The 19,269-nt window shown below is 36.9% G+C and overlaps 1 long non-coding RNA gene across 1 annotated transcript; it reads left to right on the top strand.

Moving 5' to 3' along the window:
• The first annotated feature begins 17,887 nt into the window (after positions 1-17,887).
• LOC145112362 (uncharacterized) lies at positions 17,888-18,286 on the top strand. The gene is made up of 3 exons (XR_013710511.1): positions 17,888-17,903; positions 18,014-18,112; positions 18,195-18,286. It is a non-coding gene; the product is annotated as an uncharacterized LOC145112362 (long non-coding RNA).
• Positions 18,287-19,269: the final 983 nt, after the last annotated feature.

The following is a 19,269-nucleotide window of genomic DNA, read 5'->3' as shown; positions in this document are numbered from 1 at the left end:
CGTGTACTCTTTCAGAAGGATTAAAGAGTCAAACAGATTATATTTACATTTTGTATTTTTGATTCAATTCATACTCTCATTTCATCTTATTCACTCGATTCATACAAACTACATTTGGTATCAGAGCAGGATTCTTTTAGTTGATTTCTGTTTTTCTCGTGTATTAAAAAGTTTTGAATCGCTATTTTCGATAAAGAAATATTCCACACTTTTGATCTAGAAAATCTTTTCTGATCAACTTTTTTGATTCGATTATGCGTTTCGTTTGATAAATCAAGTGTTCTTTGATTGTTTTCTAGAAGATTCATTCATTAGATTCTTCTTTCTAAAGCTTTTCATCACTTTGTCCATACATCAATGGCGAACTTCAACATGAACACGATGACTGGTTTCTCTCATCTTCTTTGTTCTTCAACCAAAATTCTGATGTTGATTCCTGAATATTACGAGCAATGGGCGGATAGAATGGAAGATTATCTGAATGGGATTGATGAAGATCTTTGGTGTTGCATTACCGGTGGAAATCGTCCTATATAAAGGGTAGAACAATTCAAAACTACTGGTTGTACTCCTGATGTTGTATTGCAAACAGATAAACAAAAGGCAAATAACAAGAGATGTTTACGAGAACAGCAAAGGAGATCTGGGGTGCTTTGAAAGAGAAGTATTAGGGAAGTGAGAAGACTAGAAAGAGCTCTTTGAAGCAATGCTTGCTCGAATTGGGAGAATTCAACAAAAAAGAAAATGAGACTATCGAAATCTATTATGATCATCTTAACGAGTTGATTTTCAAGTGCAATCGATATGGAGTCAATCATTCTACTCTTGAGTACAATCTTACTTTCTTAATGGTTCTTCAAACGGAGTGGAGAAACATTAGTTTGATGATTGAGACACAACAGAATTTCGATAACTATTCACTGGAAGATCTCTATAATGTTCTAAAAGCTCATGAAAGTGAGATCAACGAAATAGCTGAAGAAGGGAAAATGAATTTGGGAGGTCCTCTTGCATTGGTTTCGAAAGTGTTAGGAAAAGAGTCTGAAGTCGAATCTGCTGAGATTGATGGTTCTGGTGATGAAGGTTTTCTCATTTATTCAGAAGATGAAGTTGTGGTTTATTATTCGAACAACAAAGTTAAGAAGTTTTTTAAGAAGTCGTTCAATCCGAAGTTCAAAGGAAATAGTGATTTCAAGGGAAACTCATCATCTGGGAAGAATGTTAGAGAAGATTCGAAGGTTGAGAAGAAAGAGAGTAAGGTTACTGGAGAGAAGGTGGAGAAGAAATTAAAAGGAGGCTCTGGTTTTGATTGTAACTACTATAATTGTGCGGACCATTTGGCAGTTGAATGCATGTTGAGGAAAAGAGATGAGAAGAAAGATAGAGTGAAGGATGAAGCCTACTATGTCGAAAGGCTGGAGGAAGTTAGAGCTAGAACAAAGGGGATGTCGCCTGTCGCAAAGGGAAGTGGTGATGGGGATGGTACTATCAAATCTGGTCATCTGCATCAGATGATGAAGAGATGAGAAACCCTTCACATGGAGTAATGTATGTGAAGTATGAAGAGGGAAGTCCGGATGAGGAGAAATTGAACGGAAAATGTTTTGTTTCTAGTGGAGCACACAAGTCTCTGATGACTTCAAAGGTACGTTCTCTTCTCGAATCCTTTAATATTCCTCTTAGTTCATATGATACTGTTTTATTTGATTTCGGAGATACTATTACGTATGTTAATGACTTGCTTATTTCTGTTAGTAGTGATGCTGAAAAATCGAAATCATTATTGATAGAAACACAGAAACGACTGGAGTCAAAGAGGAGTAGAATAGACAATATTGAGTTACAATTAAAAAATGTTACTATTGATAGGGATTAAGTTAGAACAGATAATTGTATTTTGATGAAACAACGTATCATCTACTGCAATTCAGATAAAATATTGTATGCTAAACTAACAGATTTACATCATTCCTCTGACATTAGTAAAGAACAACATCGGAAAAAATTTCCCTTCTTGGTATTCGAAAGGGAGAAAGTAAATTCGACATCCTATGATTGTGAGAAAAATATTTCTGAATTTGACAAAGTCCCAAATGATTCATATGCATATAGTATTGTGAAAATAGATGGATGTTTAGATGCTAATGATTTGGTTCATATTGTGAATGAGACCTTAACTAAGACTGAACAAATTAACATTTTGAAAAAGACTGAGAATTCGACACTTGACTCTCAAAACAATTTTGCTGATATCGAAGATAACTCTGACAATATTAGTGAAATTGAGGAAGAAGAAACTGTTGATTGTTCCCAGTTATCAGTCATTAATGTCACTTCATTGGGCAAGGGTAAGGAAATATGTAATGATTCATTGGAAAAAGTTAAGACTGACCGACCCTCAACTTCAAAAGCTCAAGATTATGATTATGTGCAAGTCAAATATTATGTCAATGATAGTGATGAGGATGAAACAACGATTCCCAGAGTTGTTGATCAGGTTTACGAGGAAATGGAAAAAATTCAAAAAAAGTGATGAAGGAGAAAGGTCCTCATTATATCGAATCGAACTCAGTTGTTTATCTAAGTTTCAAAGGCACCGACGATATGGTATTTCCCAATCAGGTGTTTGTCACTACAGGAAATGGAGACAAAGTCAATCCTGAAATTACCAAAAATGTTGATGAAGACAACAAAGAAGCAATGAAAGAAGGGTTTTTCTCAAACCAAAGCAAGGTTGAAAATACCTTAAACAAGAACTCATCCACTTTTCAAAGCGAAAAACCAAAAAGGATTTGGGAAGTTAAAACAGAAAAAGTGAATGATGATAAACAACCAATTGAACCAGTTTCTCAAAATCAAAAGACAAAAGCACGAATTTTCAATGAGCAAATTCAAAAAGTTTCAAAAGAAGAAGGAATTTCAATGTCAGAAGCTCGAAACAAGGTGTATTGGAAAAATATCCAGTCTTTTGAGAAACCAAACGATTTTGCACAAAAATTGTCCGAAAAGAAAACAATTGAACAAGTTAAGACTTTTTCACAAAATAAGTCTTTTGATCGGACAAAACCCGCTCAAAAACAAAATGATTTTTCAAAATATCATTCAAAAGTTCAAAAACCCATTCGAACACTGTTTGTTCAAAAACCAAGAAATGAAAATTTTGTTCAAAACCAACAACAAATGAATTTTCTTCCTCGTCGTCAAAATTCAAGGTTTTCATAAAACAATTTTACTAGAAATGGTTTTCAACATAAAGATCAAAGACATTTTCATCAATTTCAAAATCAATGAAGACTTTCAAATGATCAATACGTGTTTAAACGTACATCTGTCGATTATAACAAACTTTTTTCAAAACCGCTATCAAACCCATGCAAAATCATCATTTCCAAAAAGAGAATTCGAAAAACTGGGAGTTAGAGGTAAGAGAAACGAACCATTTAAACCAAAACAACCTCACTTTCCCAATCTTGTTTTGAAGTAGAAAGTCAAAGCTTTGTTTGTCAAAGGGCAAACTGAAATGAAGAATATAAATCATTGGCTCAAAGGCAAAGGAAAGTCATATCAATCAGGAAAGTTTTCTCAGGAAGAAATTAGAAATGCTTACAAAATCTATTTGAACAAGTCATCAACTAGGAGTTCTTCATCAATGGAATCGAATCCTTATATTTGAAAATGGAAAGAGGTTCCCAGAACAAAAGTTGAGGTAAAACGAACTGCTGAGGAAAAATGGAAAGTCAATGTCGAACCTAAACGAATGAATGATTTCATTTCGATACCTAAGTCTATAGAATTTGACTTGATCGACAGTTTGAAATCAAAGGTTCGAAGTTGGGTGTTAGGATCCTCATTTCACAATGCATTTTATTCTAATCACTAAGGACCCAAAAAGCCTTGGGGACCTAAATTCTTTAATTGATCGCAGGTACTGTGTGATGAGCAATATGATGAACATTGGTATATCGACAGTGGTTGCTCTCGTCACATGACAGGATGAAAGGAAAATTTGCATGATTATAGAAGTTTAGAAAATGTTGGAGTTGTGAAATTTGGAAATAACCAAAAATTGTGATTCGTTATGTGCAATTTGGAAATAACCAAAAATTTGTAAATGTTGGAGTTGCTCTCGTCACATGAACATTAGTATATCTTGTCCGTGGCCTTCCTGTTTTAAAATTTGATAATGATTCGTTATGTGCAGCATGTGAACAAGGGAAGCAACGCCGTCAAGGTCATCCAATAGTCATTGATTCGAAGATCATCAAACCTCTGGAACTTCTTCAAATTGACCTTTGTGGACCTTCGACTGTTAAGACTCTCAACAAGAAGAGGTACATCTTGGTCATTGTCGATGATTTTTCACGGTTCACTTGGGTTTTCTTTCTTCTTCAGAAGTCAGAAACTGCTCAATTAATGATCGATTTCATCAAGCACATTAAACTCAGTTTGAGAAAGAAAGTCAGAAAGATCAAAAGTGATAATGGCTCAGAATTCCAGAATCACGTTCTTGATTTATTTTTGACTGGTCTGGGGATTTCACATAATTTTTCATCATCTTACACACCTCAACAAATGGTGTTGTCGAAAGGAGAAACAGGTCTTTATGCGAAGCAGCGAGGAATATGCTCACCTATGCAAATCTACCAAAGTATCTCTAGGCTGAAGCTGTTTCGACCACATGTTTCACTCAAAATCAATTTTTTATTCATCGTCGTTTTACTATTACCCCGTATAAAATTATCAACAATCGAAAACCAAATGTTAAATTTTTTCATGTTTTTGGTTGCAGGTGCTTTATAATAAATCTCAAGGATAACCTTTCGAAATTTCAGTCCAAAGTTGATGAAGGGATTTTCTTGGGATATTTGCACAATTCGGTAGCATATTGGGTGTTGAACAAGCGAACAAGGAAGATTGAAGAAACTTTCAATCTGACATTCGATGATCATTATGTCAAACGTCGAGAAGACTTTTGAACAGAATCCTATCATTAATGAAAAAAATATTGAGTCTGAAGTTGCTAATTCAGTTGATCTTGATTATGAATTAATTTTTGGTGTTTCAGATAGAGCAATGCAGAAGTTCATGCTGATGATAATCAGATTCCTAAAGCATCAAAACATTCTGATGGTTTGACAATAACTTGAGAAGATGCTGATTTACTTTCTACAACAAACTCTCCAATACATGTTGAAAGTCACCCGGTTTTGCAAGGTGATCAAGTGGAGGGGGAGCACTTGGATTCAAATGCTGATTTTGAGGGGGAGAAAGGAGGTCTGAATGTTGATGTCGAGGGGGAGCATCACAATTCTGATCCAATTGTCGAGGGGGAGCATCACAATTTCGATCCAATTGTCAAGGGGGAACAAAATGTATTTATACCTAATGTTTCTAATGTACGAATTGAATATTTTTATAATGTGACTGATAGTGTGTCTAATGCAGGTGAAGGTTCAGAATCGGATGAAATGTTCGAAGATGAACCTTTGGATTTCGATCCTGCATATCCACCACTAGATCGATGGACTCGCAATCATCCTAAAGAACAAGTTCTAGGTGATCCTCAAGATGGAGTTTTAACAAGGGCTCAACTTCGTGCTAAAAATGAGGTACTGAATAAAAACCAAGAATTTTGCATGTTTAATGTTTTTATTCCGAAAATAGAACCAAAATCAGTAAAGACTGCTTTGGAGGATCCTGATTGGATTGTTTCCATACAATCTGAACTTGCTGAATTCGAAAGAAACAAGGTTTGGCGACTAGTTCCAAAACCTAATGATGTATTGGTCATAGGCTTAAAATGGATTTTTAAAAATAAAACTGACAAAGAAGGAAATTTGGTCTGAAACAAAGCAAGTTTGGTTGTTAATGGATATTCGCAACAAGAAGGTATTGACTATGATGAAACCTATGCCCCTGTCATGAGACTCGAGGCTATTTGAATATTTATTGCTTACGCAGAACACAAAGACTTTGATGTTTATCATATGGATGTCAAGTGTACTTTTCTCAATGGAGTATTAGAAGAGACTGTGTACGTTGAACAACCACCAGGTTTCATAAATGATCAATATCCTGATCATTGCTATATTCTCGATAAAGTTGTTTATGGCTTAAAACAAACACCTCGATCCTGGTATGCAACTCTTAATAATTTCTTGAAACTATCGAAGTTTAGACAAGGATCTGTTGATCCCACTTTATTTCGAAAGAAAGTGGGGGATCACTTGATGCTCGTTCAAATTTACGTAGATGGTATTATTTTTGGTTCGACTGATCCTTCATTGTCTAGAGAATTTGAGCATATCATGAAAAGTAAATTTGAGATGAGTATGATGGGTACGATCAATAATTTTTTGGGACTGAATATTCGTCAAAGCAGAGAAGGAATTTTCATAAATCAAGAGAAGTATTCTTGTAATTTTCTTGAGAAGTATGGGATGACGAATATTTCAAAGTTGTGAGTACCAATGGTTGTCGGCACACACTTAGGACCTTCGTTGGACAAGCCTGATGTTGATATTACGTTGTACATGAGCATGATTGGTTCATTACTATACTTAACTGCTAGTAGACCTGACATTATGTTCGTTGTCTGCAATTGTGCCAAGTATTAGTCGAATCCCAAGGAACCCCATCTAACATCCGTAAAGAATATCTTTCGATATCTCAAAGGGACAGTGTCGTTGGGTTTATGGTACCCTTCGAAGAAAGGTTTCTTTATTTAGGCGTTTTCCTGATGCAGATCTTGGTGGTTGTCAACTCGACAGAAAAAGCACTTCTGGTGGATGTCAACTTCTGGACAGGAAGCTTGTTAGCTGGCATTCGAAGAAACAAACTTGTGTTTCGATTTCCGCAGCAGGAGTTGAATATGTTGCTGCTGCAACTTGCACTTCTCAAGTCATATGGCTACAGATTCAACTTTGTGATTACATAATCAACATGAAAAAGATACCTTTGTATTGTGATTCACAAAGTGCAATACGCATCTGCCATAATCTGGTGCAACATTTGAAGACGAAGCACATCGCACTCAGATATCAGTTCATCAAGGATCATGTCGAGGATGGAAATATAAAGGTTCATTTTGTAAAGACAACGGATCAACTTGCTGACATTTTTACAAAGTCTTTGGATGAGAAATTTTTTCTAAGGATCTTCTCTGGATTAGTAATGCTCAATGCAAATGTTGTTCCAAACATGTCTTCAACATGAAATAACAAGGAGTTGAAATACCGCTGAAGCATTCAGAAGTTATTGTTCACTATTTAGCGTTCGACACCCTTCGTTTTCGAAATCCATCTAAATGGTTAAGTTCATACTTCGTTGACTGTGGAATCGTTTATGTGTCGACATATCTTGTATGGATATCGATACTTCATATTTCGAATGTCAGGTATCATTTTATTGTTTTTATCAATCAAAAATACGAAAAAGATTTTCTTTTTTTTATCTTTAATTTTCAAAAACACCAAAACTAGAAAAATATTTTTTTCTTTTGTCTTTAAATTTTAAAAACAAAAAATTTCAAAAAGATATTTTTTTCTGTTTCAATTTCAAAAATTAAAAATACAAAAATATTTTGTGTGTTGTTTTGTGTTTTTAATGATTTTCAGTATAGATCTTCATCAACATATTATGGTGGTTATTGCTTCGTGACTATGGGACAGGTATAATTTCGAATCTTTGCACTATTTAGGTGTCCCTAGAAGCATGATGATGTATGTCAACTTAAGCCTCATAGACTAATTGTGTTTCGAAGCCTTAACGTATCACTCATTACGAGGGTTCCTTCCCAATCAGGCTATATTCGCATTAGTTGACGAGCTACCTTTCTCTTCTCATTTTGAGTTAAGATATTTCTGCTATGTCCATATCATTCACAGAGGTACACGTTGTTTCTTAAACAATCTTTTTCATCAACTTAGTTCTTCACGATTCACACACTTCACTTGTGTATCCTCGACATCTCTGGTAGAAGCCAATCAGAATGTAGATATTGCACAAGTTTGTGTTAATGATCTTGATTCATGAGTCCGTGATGAAAGTGAAACATCGTATTTCCAACTTATAAAGGAATAGAAAGTGAACTTTACGTTGAAGATTTTAACGAAACATTTGTTTTAGTACCTTCCTTCGATATTCAAAATTGTATTTACCCAAGACATTTTTGCCCAACAGGATCCGGTACTTATTTTTTTGGAATATGATTTCTGTCTACATATCAGTTCGAATCTTTTTCACTTTACAATTTTATTTCACCTTCGCTTGTCTTTGACTACACTGGTCATACATGTAATTTTGAGCATTGAATTCACACATATGTTAAGTTGTGATTATGAACAAAATTCAGCCTACCTTCTAAGCCTAAACAAAAGAAGCCCTTCAATACTCCTTTAAGAGTATTTGATTGTATTTCATGGGATACCACAAAAGCAGTTAGATATCTCTCTTTATATTGAATGAAGTGATATTTTCCTGGGATCCATCCGTTTTTACATTGAATGTTGATTTGATGTCACTATATGCACCTTTTTTTATCTTGGTTCCCGTTATCTCTTTGGCACACATTTGCATAGAAATCCTTAACATGTTGAGTATTACCAACTCAAACCTAGATTTCGCAAGTCTGGCTATAATTTCGTTTCTCATCCCAAAAGCGAATGAGCCTTGCCTCGAAACAAAGGTTCAATGATGGTTCTTAGGGCATACGAAACGATTGATTGATGTGACGGTTTGGTTACTTCACGGTTTTTTCAGGAAAAAGTGCTCGTTACTTTTCAGACGTGGCGACTTTTTACGGCAACTACCCCACTTTTCTAATATACACGTGGCAGACTTTCATTGATGGCCGGTTCAAATTCAAATTATATAATAAATATAAAAGGATTTTGGGGGTCTCAAATAAAAACTTTACGCATCTTGGTTGAATATTTTCCCCAAAATCTTATTTCCTTATACTTATCTCTTCACACAATTCTCCAAAACGCTAACCATGGCGGCATCAACTGCTCATGTTGATCCATGACAAACTACTGATGAAGCCACATCTCAACCGCTATTGAATATTTAGAGTTCCGATTATCGAGTTCAACCAGACGTTTCCAAGTACCCAGAAGAGTTACAAATGCTGATCGTCGCTCTTAATCACTCCGTGCTATCAACGATCATGACTTCTTCTTTTTACGTGCCCATGACTTGGTTATCATTGGCCGGTGCCACTGTTGTGTTCAATAAAACCTCCAAATTCGTGACGTTTCAGTTGGCGAATGAAAAAGAAGTATAAGCTCACGAAGAAACACTTTGCACAGATCATGAAACTTCCAGACACTGGTTCATTTTATGAAGTGACGAATAAACAGGTGATACATATGTTCAATGAAATGGGTCATCAACCTCCACTCACTGGACTCCGTCGGTTCAAGAAGTCTTCTTTGCCCTGTATCTGGAATTTTCTGTTTGGGATTTTTCTTCGTTGCCTCACAGGTCAAAGTGTTGGTCTTGACAAAGCCAAATTGGAGATATATGCCTTAATTGATGGGTTATACTATAATTTAAACATGGATTATGTTACACAGTTATGGGAGGATTTCCGCACATGTATTTCACACACCAATGTTGCAAATGGTGTTTCTTGTGCTAGATATTAGAGTTTGATTCTACAAGAGGTGTGTGAGAAAGAAGGAATTCTCGTTCCATCTCATGTTCCAAAAGCAGAGTTCACACTCTATCAACATACGAAATACGTTGAAGATATTCCAGTGGTTTTTCCGTCAGTAGCACGAATTCCTGATGCAAAGCTTCGGAAGGTGGATCCAAGTAATCCAGTTCTTGTTGCTTATCTGACAACAATCAATCCTGGTGTGCACTTAGGGGTTTTGTTGCCCAAAGGAATCAAAGGTTCTTCGAAATGTGATAAAGGGTCAAAGAAACCTAAGTCTGATCATGTGATAGTGGAAAAGGAGGTTACAAATCCGGTTCAAGATCCTGTTGTTCACGAAATTCAAAAGGTTGTGGTTCCTTAGAAAATAGGAGTTCTTAAAAGAACTAAGAAGCCAGCACACATACCTCGTCTTTCACTAGAAAGGCCTATTGTTGACGAAGTTCTTGAAAATCCTTTTTCTTCACCAAAGGAGGATTCTGTATCAAAACTCAAGAAGATTCACAAACCTCAGCTCAATCGAAGGGGTGTGATCATTCGTGAACTCCATGCTCCTGTTTCTCCTGCTTCAAAGAAACGAAGAGTGCATGCCATGTTAAAGAAGATCAAGAAGAAGAAGAAGCAATTGGAAGATCCTCTGGATGAGGTTGTTCAGTAGAATGATTTCAAAGATGGTAGTGATCAATCTCCTATTCGCAATGCAAATATTGGCTTTGAATTACCTCAAAGGGATTCTCCAGTCAAGTCAGATTTTGAGGCGCCTGGAAATCTTGGTAGCTCTGTGAAAGTATCTACTACAGACACAACTACTACTTTGGGTGATTCTTCAACTATTTACATCCCTGAGCAGACCGTAGTTATACACCCGAAGTTTCGATGGCTGAATTCGTTTCGTAGGAGGTTCGAACTTCAGGCATCCCTGTGAACATATCTCATATGGACACAAATGTCAACAAGGGTGATGAGATGTTGACTTTCGAAGCTCAAGGTAACACTTTTGTTACAACTTCATCAGTTCCTATTTCCCTTATTTTTTCATCCACAATCGAAACTTCATTTATCGACACTTCTACTTCCTTACCACCATTTCATACACCCATTCTTACTTCTTTACCTGCTTAAACCATATCACCTACTTATTCCAACATCATGAATCAACCCATTACTTCTCTTTTCTTTTCCCAATCCACCAAAGGAGAAAAGCCAATTCTAAAAGAAGATCAAACTGATAATGGTGATGATGAGATGGTCTCGTTTGTAGAGATTCAGTTCGACCCAGAGGAGGACAACATTCTTGATCATATGCTCATGTCAGCAAAGTATTTCAATATTTTAAATCATAAGTTGAATTCGTTATTATAGATTCAGGCTGATACGGGTGGTCGAAAAACTGTCTCTGGGATTAAGGTTGATCTGTTGCTCAAGTCCCAAGAGCATCGATTGAAGCAATAAATGGAAAAAATTGAAACGAAGCACGAAGATCATTGGAAATGTCATGTTGAGAATTTTCAATTTGAAGTTAAAGAACTTTGTGAAATAGCTAAAGAACGACATATACTTTTTGTTGAACAGGTCAAGAAAGTTGAAGAATCTATCAATATGAAGGTGGAGTCCCTCAAGTCTGAATTTTCGAAGGAGGTGATTAAGCTTGAACATAGTTGTTTGCCTTCATAACAAACTTGATGTTGTTTCTGAGGTTATCCATAGGGGTGCAAACGAGCCAAGCTACTTGTGAGCTACTCGAGATCGAATCGTTAAAAGCTCGACTCGAGATCGATTTTAAACGAGCCCGAGCCGAGCTCGAGCTTAATATTAGGCTTGTTTATTAAACGAGCTCGAGCTCGAGCTCTATTACTTGGCTCGATTAGGCTCGCGAGCCTAAACGAGCCTACATATATATAATAAAAAATTATTTTTATTTATATATATTAAAATAAATAATAATTTAATAAATACCATTTTAGGAAATTCGAGTGTACCGTATACGAGTCGAGCCCAAACCGAGCCCGAGCCTGTACAATTCTTAACGACCCGATCTCGAGCTTTGTACCACAAGGCTCGAAACAAGCTGGGTTCGAGCTCGAGCCTATAAATATTTAAACGAGCCGAGCCCGAGCTTGGTCAGGCTCGAGCTCAGCTCGGCTCGTTTGCAGCCCTAGTTATCCAGAAACTTGTTGAAAATTTCATGTCATTCTCGACCAAGGATTCGCAGGTAGTTACAAAGATGGAAGAATTTCTGGCAAGCTTAAAGGAGTCGATTTCGAAGTTTGATAGTTCTCCTAAATCTTCTGTTTCTCTGGAATCATTATCATAAATGTTTTCTTCTTTGGAGTCCAATCTGAAAGTCAAGCTTGCTCCTCTTCTAAAGCTTGTGAAATCTGATGCAACAGATGCCCCACCAGTTAAAACAGGGGTGCAAGGGGGATAAAAGGGGATTGGCTCATCAAATGATCCTGATCAAGGAAAGGTGGCTGGGAAGGTGATAAGCACGCAAATTACAACATCACTTCCCACTTCTATTTCAACAACCTCAACCACAATGACTTCAAAGCCATTAACATGAGTCATAGTCATTGGTTCTACTACTAGAGATTTAAGTTCGAAACCACCATCTTCGAATCAAGTGAAAGGTGATAGAGGGAAGGGTATTGTGAAAGAGATTTCGGAGGAGGAGAAAAAGAAGAATATTGAGAAAGAAATTGAAAAACAAAGACAGATTAACAACATCTTGAGTCAAAGGCAAGTTGATCCACCAAATCTTGATAAAGGAGATCCAACCAAACAATATTGTTATGAAACAATTTAACAAATTGTTTGTTCTGGAGAGATGCATGATTTTAAGAAAGCTCCAAAAAAGAGTTATGAGATAGAAAATACTGATTTCAATCAGCTAGATTTTCCCATCAATCATATGATGTTTATCTCAGCTAAATATCAGCTGGTGGATAAGTTTGATGATAAGGAAGAATATAAGAGGCTTAAGTTGAGATTTCATACAGTTCATGGAAAGAAGGAGGAGGAAGTCTGGTCCTTAGTAAAAATCACTACTAGAAAAACAGCCTTTTACGACACGTAATCAATGACACGCGCTGATAGAGGACACACATTTGTGCATGCCCTAAAAATTGATGTCAGATTTCCAAAATATGAAGCATAGAGGACACACATTTTTGCGTGCCCTAAAATTAGTGTCTAATAAAAAAAACACAGAGGGCACCTTAAATAAAATGTGTGTCGTCTAACCATGTCGCTTTATAAATTTTAATGAAACACGCGTTTCATCCAAGGGGGAAATGAAATCCAAAATTTAAAAAGCCCGCTTTGTTTCCACCGACTGAAAACCCTAGCTCATCCCCGCCGAAAATCCCCTTTCTTTCTTTCTTCTCTCTTGATTCTCAAACCTCCACCGCTTCACTTCCCACAAGTTCGCATCTTCGTCGCTTGTTCATATAGAATTCAACAATTTCTATGGTTTCGATTATTGAGTGAGGTACAGGGAGGTGTAATCATTTTGGACTCTTTACTAATTGACTTGAAATTGAACCCTAAAAACTCAATCCACACTTCGAACTTCTCTGATTCTCTCTTCTTCCACTCCCCAATCTCTGATTCCACTCCAATCGAGCTCTACGAAGGCTTTGATTGGTGGTCATCGATTTGCACCATCACCTCCTTGTTCGTTCCTAAAATAAAGACCTTAGAACAGTATCCGATGTCGAAGACTGTCGGTTTGTCTCTTAAAAATCAAATCGTTCATTAAGGTGTACTTGGCCTTGCTATGGATATCCTTTTTTCTGAAGAGAATGGATCGATTGTGCTTCAGCAAGGAGTAGGTCGCCTCATAAATTCAATAGTTGTTGTTCTTGGTCCTGTATGTGTTGAATTCTCGATTGCTTTTTTAATCTGGTTTCCTATCACATGAAACTTCCAATTTGCCTCTATAATCAAATAAAGCTTCAATTACAGATATTATTCGCTAATTACTAATCAGATGCGATCCATATGATTGCTAATGGTCATAGGATTCTGATTTTTTGTTAGAGCAATACAAGAGGCAACAACGGATCCTATAACTCCAATGAAAGGGGAAAATGGAGATCAAATGCAATCTCCCCCAAGGTGGAAGGTTAAAATGCTTTATGATGGTGATTGTCCACTTTGCATGTGTGAGGTATGTAGTTGTGTATATACAAAAACCATGATTTATCAATTCAAGCACAATGAAGAGCATTATTTAAACTTAATCACGTTTCTTGTTGCTAGGTTAACATTCTAAAGGAAAGGAATAAGAACTACAATGCAATCAACTTTGTTGATATAAGTTCAGACGATTATTCACCAGAGGATAACCAAGGCCTAGACTATGAAACTGCATGTCAGTAATATCGTATTGAAGTCATAGGTTTATCTTGGTGGAAATCTAGGTCGACACTCAGTTTTTTGGTTGATTAAATACAAGTTATTCATTGATTATATCATTGCAATGCATATAAAAAGAGTTGCTATAATATGCATCTCTCACCTTCTTAAAGCATTTCTAAGAAAAAAAAAGAACTTATATAATGACTATTTGTCAACATGGAATGTCTAGGGCTTCAAATTACTTCTTTAGCAATTCATAAAGCTCCTACCATTTTTGTTTAACAGCTTCTCTAACACTCTTGGGCAAAAAGACTACCCTTCTATCACCTGAACCTGTTGTTGCATCTGGCGTTCCATGTTGCAGGTGTGTTATTTCTTTGTTCAAAATTGAATTTCACATTCTCAACTTCCTTTAGAAAATCTCAAAGTAATTGTGTAAAACATATGGTGGTAAATTGTTGAGATTTGGGACATTCTACTGAAAACTTCTTATGTTTCATGTCTGCAGGTTAGTACAGAACCCTGGTGAATTTGTAGTGACCTTTCCAAGGGCTTATCACATAGGATTCAGCCATGGTAATGTTTTGCAGATTTTTTTTGTGGTTTGATATATTTTTACTTTTATAGACTTTAATATCAAATCACTGTCTTTAAAGGTTTTAATTGTGGGGAAGCTGCTAATTTTGGAACCCCAAAGTGGCTTTCAGTAGCTAAAGAGGCTGCAGTGCGCAGAGCTGCCATGAATTTTCTTCCTACGCTTTCACATCAACAGTTGATTTACCTGCTTACCATGTCATTTATTCCAAGGTCAGCTAGAAATCTTTATAAGTCTTTTGACATATGAAGCTAGAAAGAGTTATTCCAAATATATCAGGAAGGGTAAATTGGTAATATTCTTTAAATGTATTTCAATGGCAGGGTGCCTAGGCCCTTGTTACCAGGGATACGAAGCTCTCGTTTAAAAGACCGTCATAAAGAAGAACGTGAGTTGTTGGTGAAGAAGGAATTCATCGAAGATATCCTCAAAGAAAACAAACTGTTAACCTGTATTCTTAATAGATCTTCCTCTTATCATGCAGTTATATGGAACATGAGTAATGGGTATTTAAGACCTAGAATATTCTGTTCAAAGCATGCAAGTGTTGAATGTGAAGCCACAATTGTTGAATGTGAAGCCACAATTGTTGAATGTGAAGTTTTTTCAAAGGTTGGCTGAAGACCCGGTTGTGTTTTTTGACTACTTCTGATTTCCATCTCTATATAAGAGATTCATCTGTATTTGTAAAACTTGTATCTAGAGTAACACAGAAAGAGTGCAGATTAGCACCAAGAAATATAAATTCCTAGTTACCGGTGGACGTAGGTCAGAGAAGGACCGAACCACGTTAAATCCCTAGTGTTCATCCTTGTGTTCTTGTTTTTTCGTGAGCTGTGTGTGTGTTTAGAATCGTGTGTTAAGTGTCTCGATCCTAACAAGTGGTATCAGAGCCTTGGTTTAGCTCCAAAGGGTGATTTTCTGTTTTTTGGTCGAAATTTTTTTTCGTCAAAAACGATTTTGGTGTATACCGTTGGAAAGGTCTCGTTCCGAAGATTCTGAAAATATTTTTTTCTGAATTTTTTGACCACCGGAAGACGTCCAAATCGCCGGTCAAAGGTTTGCCGGAATAGTGACCGGGAAAACCAGTTCGCCGGAGAAGACGACACTATAGCACCAGACACTGTAGCAGTCCGCCGGAGAAGACAACACTGTAGCAGGAACTGTAGCACGACGTCAGCAGTGACGTCAGCAGACACTGTAGCAGGCACTGTAGCAGATTTGAAAATTTGCAATTTGGCCCCTGAATTTCCAGAAAATTGCAAGATAGGTCATTGTTCTTTCAAAAAATGGCAGAAAGCAGTAAGCTTCAGATTGAGAAGTTTGATGGGAAAGATTTTGGTTGGTGGAAGATGCAAATTGAAGATTTGCTCGTACAGAAAGACTTGGTCGCAGTTTTAGGTGAAAAACCGGAGGCGATGACACAGGCAAACTGGGAGACTTTGGATAAGAAGGCCAAGGCATTTATTAGACTGACGTTGTCAAAGGATGTTGCCTTCAATATTTTGAAGGTGACCTCGGCAAAGGGAATCATGGAGGCATTGTCTAATATGTACGAGAAGCCGTCGGCAGCAAATAAAGTCTTCCTGATTCGGGAACTAGTCAACACGAGGATGAGGGAAGGAAGTTCAGTTACAGTACACATCAACAATTTGAACTCGATTTTATCCAGACTTGGGTCAGTGGGAATAAAATTTGAGGACGAAGTTCAAGCTTTACTACTGTTATCATCATTACCTGACAGTTGGTCCGGAACAGTTACAGCCGTTACTAGTTCCACAGGATCGAAAGAGCTCACTTTTGAGGGAATTCGGGATTTAATTCTAGGCGAAGACGTCAGACGAAGAAATTCTAGGGAATCATCAAGTGAACAATTGAATGAGGTCAGAGGTAGAAGAAATAACAGAGGTAGTGGGAGCAGGAACAAGAGAAGGAGTCAGTCGAGGACTCGAAATGATGTGACTTGTTGGAACTGTAAAGAGGTTGGACATTTCAGGAATCAATGTCCAAAAGACAAGAAAGAAGTTAACGTTGCAATAGACCATTCAGATGATGATGTTTTGATCTGTAGTGTGGAGAGCAATGTGGATTCCTGGGTTATGGATTCGGGTGCTTCATTTCACGCTACCCACATCCGTGAAGCACTGCGGAATCTGAAAGAAGGGGATTTTGGTAAGGTAAGACTGGCGAACGATAAGGTTCTTGATGTGACGAGCATAGGTGACTTAGATCTGAAGACTCCAGTCGGTCCATGGACTTTGAAGGATGTCCGGGTAATTCCAAGTCTGAAGAAACAGTTGATTTCTGTTGGGCAGTTGGATGAACAGGGACACGAGGTTAAGTTCAGGAATGGGCAGTGGAAGGTTGTCAAAGGAAATCTTGTGATAGCTCGTGGACATAAGAGGGGTTCATTATATATGGTCAGTTTACTGTCTGAGGGAGTAACCGTCCCAGTTCAGAAGAAAAACAAAATCCGGTTCATAGAGTCTCGTGGACAGAAGAAGGTTTGCTTTGCAGATGGCAAACCCAGAGTCACAGGTCAGATTCAGGTTGAACGTGTTTGGAACGGTTCAGAAAAACCAGTCAAGGGCATTCATAGCAGTGGGAGCATGGGCTTTGTTTCAGCTAGAATACCCAGAACACAGTGGGTTAAGAGAACCAGTATTCCATTTGTAAAAGTCTCTCCAGATTATCTGCTTCACATGGAGAGTGTCGTTTGTTCTCAGGATGTTCCAGGATCGGGCAGTTCATTTCAGTGGGAGCCGGTGGAGACAGAGAACAGGTAAATTGAAGAGAAGGCCGGGTAACTAGGAAGGAGTTAAGATCAAATTTTTTAAAATACAGATGCACAGTTGAAGCACAGGTGAAGATTGTTCTGTGGCTTCAAGTGGGAGATTGTTGAATGTGAAGCCACAATTGTTGAATGTGAAGCCACAATTGTTGAATGTGAAGTTTTTTCAAAGGTTGGCTGAAGACCCGGTTGTGTTTTTTGACTACTTCTGATTTCCATCTCTATATAAGAGATTCATCTGTATTTGTAAAACTTGTATCTAGAGTAACACAGAAAGAGTGCAGATTAGCACCAAGAAATATAAATTCCTAGTTACCGGTGGACGTAGGTCAGAGAAGGACCGAACCACGTTAAATCCCTCGTGTTCATCCTTGTGTTCTTGTTTTTTCGTGAGCTGTGTGTGTGTGTGTGTTTAGAGTCGTGTGTTAAGTGTCTCGATCCTAACAGCAAGCAAAGTTGAAGAGCTGTTGGACTTCATAGGTGGAGCTGATCAGGTTTTTTCTTCACACTATTTTTTAATATTTTTCCTAAAGTGATTTTGTAATACTTTTGTTTTTAGTGGATTTTGTTTCTGATATTAAAAGTTTGATTGAATAATAAATAGTTTATTGAGGAAGCAGAACGGAGTTTACATGATGCAATCATGATAGTAAGGCGGGCCATGAAGAATTCCACGGTGGTTGCTGGTGGTGGTGCAATCGATGTAATTTTTTTTTTAATCAGAAATTTGAATTTAGTGGTGTTATTTTTTATGAATTATGATGATGTGATAATTTGAATTGCAGATGGAGATAAGCCAATACATATGGCAACATGCAAGGAATATAGCTGGAAAGTCACAGCTTTTCATAAATGCTTACGCTAAAGCACTTGAGGTAGGTTTTTGTCAGTTGCATAAATTGTTTTTCATTACTATTATATCATATTATACACTAAATAATAACATACTAATTGTATGTTATTATTTATAGGTTATCCCATGACAACTTTGTGATAATGCTGGATTTGATGCAACTGATGTACTTAACAAGCTCAGGCAGAAACGTGCACTTGTTGCTAGTTGGTCTTTGTCTCTTGCATTACATTTTATTTATTTTTTTATTTATTTTGTAAAGAAATGTAATGTGTAATAATATAGTACAGGTGAGGGTGCCCTACATGGAGTGGATATTAACACAAGCGGAATTTCAGATTCCTTTGCCAACTTTGTGTGGGAGCCAGCAGTCGTAAAGGTAACTAACTAGTTTCTTTCTCCATGTTCTTTAAGACTCGGTTTTCTTAAAAAAAAACTAAACTAACTTACTTTGATTTTTACTTACTGCATATAAATGCTATAAATGTTGCTACTGAGGCTGCATGTCTTATACTAAGTGTTGATGAGACAGTCAAGAACCCAAAGGTAACTATAACTAACTACAATCTAGTGTTTCTGTATAACTAACAGTCCATCAATGCTTGTCCTTTTAAAGGAATGGACATTGTCATGGGAGCATGGTTATTTCTCTAATGATGATGGCGATGGTGTTGATACACAAATGGATGATCAACATCCAATTTGGTCAGAACCCACTCCATCAATGCTTGTCCTTTTTAGCTGCAGAGTACATAAGCTTGGATGGAGATTCTTCAATTGCAGTTGTAAAAGATAGTAAGGTAAGTCTTGAAGGTTTGTGTATAAAGAATCAAGCATCTACCAAAAGTATCTTGAAAAAATTTAATGATTTGGATCCCAATGATGATATACTTATTAGTTTAATGAAAGAAATTAGAGCTGAAATTATGGCTTCAAAGTTGAGTGCTTCTGAGTCTGTGACTTCAATTAGAGCTGAAATTAGGGGTGGATTTGTCAAATTTTGTACT

This window comes from Lactuca virosa, chromosome 5 (genome assembly GCF_052849685.1).
Source record: "Lactuca virosa cultivar CGN04683 chromosome 5, Lactuca_virosa_CGN04683_v6, whole genome shotgun sequence".
Taxonomy (NCBI): Eukaryota; Viridiplantae; Streptophyta; class Magnoliopsida; order Asterales; family Asteraceae; genus Lactuca; species Lactuca virosa.
This window is presented reverse-complemented; position numbering and strand designations above follow the sequence as displayed.